We start from the raw sequence: 5,992 nt of genomic DNA on the forward strand, positions 1-5,992 counted from the left end.
GTTTGAAAGTTACGGCCAAGATATGTATGTTCAAACCCTGAAGTTATTTCAAACTGGGAAAATCCAAGCTCAATTGTGTGAATGGCCAAGGAAAAGGCTATCAAATTCCTAAACTGGGAACTAAAAGTCAAAAATGAACTTTTAGATGTGATAGAGAAGGGAACTTTCTCTCGTGTTTGGACAGTGAAGACTTGATGGGATAAATGGGAATATGTGTTCTGGAATCTTTACATGGAAATAACTTTGTTTATTCTATTTTATCCTTTCTTTTGTGTAATAAATTTATTTATTACTGCATGTTTATGTTTCCATGGGAGACCATCTTGTAAAATAAAAGAAAAATAGTCTGTCAAGCCAGAGCTCAGTCTGTAATGATTTATCTAGTGCTAACATCAGCAGGTTTCATGACAAGCTTATCATTTATGAAATGAATCTGCAAATCTGGAATGGAAGTATTTTTCAATTTTATGTTCCATGTACAGGTAGTTTTCCTACAATGTTGTGGTTGCTGCATTCCAAAGAAACCTTGCTTAGTAGACATTTGCTTCACATAAATAATGGGGCCTGTGGGAAAAGTGGGGTTGGGGCAGCCCAGCAAAACAAATATCACTCACCATCACTCAAAAATCTAATATAAAGTATCACACATCCTGAATGAAAGTTGAAATCATTTTTATTAATGAAACAAAAGTAAATTTAACACAGTACATTTTAAAAATGTAAGAAAGCTGTTCCCTGTGCAGTATCTCTCACAGAAAGCTGCTCTGTCGGCAGCTGACTGCATGCACAGAATGGAGCAGACTTCAATGTAGACATCAACTTGTGCACAGAATGGCGAGGATATCGCTGCATGTGCAGAATGAAGCACGCGAACTGATCCACGCTGGAATTATGTTTTTAAGAGGTAAGCATTCTCAAAAATACCATTCCCTAATTCTTCAGTGATGTTGCAGCCAAAACGTGCTTTCAAAAAATGCGTTATCCCAGAACTACTTGTACCATGTTCTTGCCCGCTCACTAAGCCCTTCAAAATCCGTGTGAAACCACTACTCTCCTTCTTCACGACAAAACAGCTTAGCTTTGTGTTGTCCACAAATTTAGAAATATTACATTTGTTCCCCAAATCCTTAAAATTTTACAGTTCAGGCCATTCAACAAAATTACTGATACATATTTTGAACAACTGATGTCCATATACTAGCCCTCAGCCTGCCAATGAGTGACCCATTCACTCCTGCTCTATTTTTTGCCTGTTAGCTAATCCATACTCCAGGCAGCATCTGAGGAGTAACAGAATCGACATTTTGGGCCGGAGCCCTTCATCAGGAATGAGGCTGGGAACCTTGGGGGTGGAGAGATAAATGGAAGGGGGTGGGGCTGGGGAGAAGGTAAAATGTCAATTCTCCCACTCCTCAGATGCTACCTGACCTGCTGTGCTTTTCCAGCAACACACTCTCAACTCTGATCTCCAGCATCTGCAGACTTCACTTTCTCCTAATCCATAATCCATGCTAGTCCATGATCTCCTCTCCCATATGCTTTATATGGCCCTGATACTCCATGGAGTCTTTACAAAAATGCACATTGCTCCCTGCAATCTTTTTTGGATTTCACAGAATCTCCACAGTATGGAAACAGGCCCTTTGGCCCAAGTCTGCACTGACCCTCCAAACAGTATCCTACCCAGACCCATTCCCCTACCCTATTACTCTACATTTACCCCTGACTAATGCACCTAACCTACACATCTTTGGAATGTGGGAGGAAACCAGAGCACCCAAAGGAAACCCATGCAGACATGGAGAGAATGTGCAAACTCTACACAGTTGCCCAATGCTGTAATCAAACCCAGATCCCTGGTGATGTGAGGCAGCAGTGCTAACCACTAGGTTTTTCAAATGCTCCTCTTTAGAGAATCCAGTAACCAAAATATTGGTCAGACAACACTGAATACCTGGCAATCCACTCAAAATTTGGTCTATGGCCTCTGGAAAAGACCTGACACTGGTGTGATGCCATAAGGAAGTCGCTTGTAGTGGAACAGTCCCGTGTGTCACTACTGTCAGCAGTAGCTGGGACAATTTCACGACCCTCGTCGGCAAGTAGGCCTGCAATCCATTTTTGAGAATTTCTTTCCCAGCCAGTCCACGGAACAGGGGTATTGATGTAGATCAATTGTCAATTTCAAGCCTGAGACAGCTGGATGTTTTGTAAAGCAGAGGCACTGAGGAACTGGAGGTTAGGATAAAAGTTAGGTCATAGACTAGCCAGAATCTAAATGGTTAGTGGAGCAACCTCAAATAATTAAATAGACTTCTCTTACAGATGGCATCAATTATTTAAGTGTTATCTGCACAGTAAACTAGTAAGAATGTATCCCTGTATTCAACTCAGTCTTTCATGATTCCGGACATAAAGAATTATACTTCATTCATAGGTCATGATGCACGACTGCTGTGATTGATCTAACAAGACTAGCAACCAGTATTCATTTGGACAAGGATAGGTGGAAAAATCTAAAAAGATTGTTAAATTAGCTAATATACTGAACTTTGGACATGGATGTGGGCCTCTGATCAAAAAGTGGTTGGAGGAACATTAATTGGTACTTTCCAAATCAGAAAAGGCTGCCTACTATAATTTCTGGTACAACATATTGCATGGCATTCAATCATCAACTTACTAAACACAAATTATGCGAATTTTTAAATAATGACAATCTGCTAACCCAGAAACATTTTATTATTCCTGCCCAACTTGCAAAATTTTACACTGTCAATACAATTAAAAATCACATTTCTTTAACAAAACCTCATATTGAAACAGACAACCAGAAGCTTCTTTATAAACAACACAAATCTTAGAGAAGATGAAATAAAACAATAACATACAAAAATACTCCAAGTCTTAATGTTCAAATCCTGCATATAGTTTGCGTTTACAATTGAGATTCCTTGCAACTTAAGTCATGAACTCATTTTGGTCATGCAAAAAGGGGCATGATTCCCACAGAATAAAAAGGTAACCTTGACTGTAGATTTATCATTGCTGGTCACAGCAACAGAGGATTTTAAAACAGATTGCTACAGATCTACGTCAGTAATTAAGGAATCATGCACTGTTTCAGTGACAAGGCAAAAAAAAGGAAAATTTATGAGCAGGTCAAGGCATCTATATTAATTAAGTTTGACCATATGAAGTCATTCTTCAATGGACAGCCATTTGAAACAATCTGCTCACTTGGCACTACATCAATTCCCATTTCATTAACTTTTACAAAGTAAAATATATTCTCCCTAGTATCAGAATAACACTCAAATTTGACCTCATAGGTGATGCAAATAATCTTGTGCATTTACATTTTAAAGCAAATTGCATTTTGTAGGTCAACAGTCAATATGGACTCCTGCCATAACAGTTTCAATTATAGCTTTGCAATGTTGAATGATTTCCAGATTTGTTAAGTTCCTGCATTTGGTGGAACCTGAAGAATTACAAGAAACTGAAGAATTTTTTTCTCTCTCGCTGGGTTAAAAACCTTTTCAAACAATTTACTAATTACCTGTTTTGGGGAAAGAGAAAGACATAGAAACATGTGCACACATATCTATCAAGGCGAATCAACTCAAACAGCCCACAGAAATATTAATATGAACAGATTCTCTAACAGAACTTCCACCAAAATTCAAATAATTGTGCTCAACCCAATCTCAGATTCAGGTCTGTGATGTAGCACTTAAGTCATATGAAGAGATGCCTTTATAATGATAATAAGCACTGTAAAGCAATCCACTATGAAGGCTGTAACCAACATTTTAAGCTTGCAGTCAAGAAGTTTCTATATCCACAAGAGTGCTGAATTGGAGAGATTGTTGTTGACAATGTACATGTTTCTGATGCTTTTGAGTGATCCAATTACAAGTCATTGATCCCATCTTACTGAAACAAGCGAAGAAAAGTTTTCACTACCTTTGATACTTCCAGAACAGTTCACTTGTTAAAAAGAACTTTAATTGCAAGAAACAAGCTCTTCCTGTAGTGTTATTTCCCTTTTATCATCAAATTTTCTTCCCTCTTTTCGACAATTCAGTACCCTGTGGTCATTATTCATGTGGGAATTGACAGTGAGCATCAGCATACTATTGAATGGTTATGTATTTCAAAGCAAATTTGATTGTTTCCTTACCTGACATCCACATGTACATGCTTCTCAGTAGGGTCCATGAATAGTAATCCACTGAATCAAACTGATATGGCTAACGCAGCATCCTCTATTGAGTGTTTTTGTACCAATTTATACCTCTCAGGCTGATTACTCAAGTTTGCTGGCAAAATGTTCCCAGAGTCACATTATTAATCACACTGAAGATTATATCTCTTACACTAATGTATGAGACAACTTACGAAACTTTTACTTGAGTGGTTTTAAAGTAAAGACAAAGGATATGGAAAGGTTCTTAGAATGAGAAATGCCAAATTTCTTAGAGAACATTAGTCAACTTTGTCTCTAGTTTCAATGGACGACTAGAAAAGATTTCATTCAAAGGTGTGGTTATTGTTAATTCTCCAGTACATTCCCCAAGTGGATATTCCTTGTGTGAGTTCAGTGAATGTTGATAGGCTGACCAATAAGAAAGTAAATCATTAGCAAGCCTAATATTTTCCTCAAGTCACATCAATGTAGTCAAATATGCCAGCATAAGCCACTCATTAATGAGCATAAAGCTTTGCTAATTCCACTCCTACAGTGGTGGTACCATCACATTCTCCTAGTGGGATTTCACGTATCATGCAACTGCTTCTGACTTACCAGATGCTATGAAGATAATTCATCCCCATTGTATGCTACCCTGGCTACAAACTGCACTCAAACGGTCTACAAAAAGCACATACCCAGCCCTGAAAGAATGCAGACAGAGATATAGACCTTTTTGAGACACCATATTTTGATAATTAAATTAAGTCCTTTATATGTATTGGGTGAGAAAAGGTTATTAATCGCCACAATTACTATCCTAAAACTTGGCAATCCTTGTTTTCAAATGTAGTGAAGCAACTATCTCAGCAAAAATGATTTTGCACAACCTTGGTATCAACCTTAAATTCCACAAAATTTTCCTCACATTAAGTGCAGTATTTACAGCAGAAATTTCAGGTACATTTCACTAAAAATGGCTTTATTAAAAAACGTTATGGCATGAACTAGGTAGCCCAATTTTAAATATACTTACACAATCCTATCAATCTTATGTAAAGAGACAGTTTGTAGTGCCTGTAATGTACAGATTTGCAAAAAGAGAGATAAATATATATTTAGGTGTTGCATTGTCAGATGTTCTTATTGTGTTATGGCCTTCAGACTAATCAAAACAAACATTATATTGCAATCAGGTGATATCCTCTTGGTCAACCCCATACCATGAAAGCACAGTCTACTGACATGGGAAAATGACTACTACCCATATCACTATGTACAATTTTTTTATATATCACATTCAGGATTGTGAATCATCACAATACACTTTCCCTTGATTCAGAAATGCTTAAATGGGAAATCGTTCTTCAATTTTGTAGCAAACTAACAAATGTAATTCTAGATAATCTATCAGAATTTTACTACAAATAGCAAACAGCTAACATTTTTGGAGATCTTATTTATTCTCCAAGGATGTTATTCCTAACCTTCATATCTCTGGCAGATTTATACTACTTAAAATATTGAGCTGGGAAGTGGAAGAAAATAGAAGAAATGGTTATATAGAACTTACGACAGATAGACTGCACTACAACTGATACAGGAAGGCCTTCCATTCTGATTTTTAAAGAGTCAATCTAAACTCAGAAATGAATGCTTATTGTAAAATGGGGATTAAACACACTAAAGAATAGCCTAAACCAAGTGCATTAAATTACCTGATTCAGCGAAAGATTAAGAGCACAGAAATGAGCCTTCCAAACTTCTAATGTTTGAGTTATCAATGGAAGAATGCCA

The sequence above is a fragment of the Hemiscyllium ocellatum genome, chromosome 12 (assembly GCF_020745735.1).
Source record: "Hemiscyllium ocellatum isolate sHemOce1 chromosome 12, sHemOce1.pat.X.cur, whole genome shotgun sequence".
In the NCBI taxonomy this organism is placed as follows: domain Eukaryota; kingdom Metazoa; phylum Chordata; class Chondrichthyes; order Orectolobiformes; family Hemiscylliidae; genus Hemiscyllium; species Hemiscyllium ocellatum.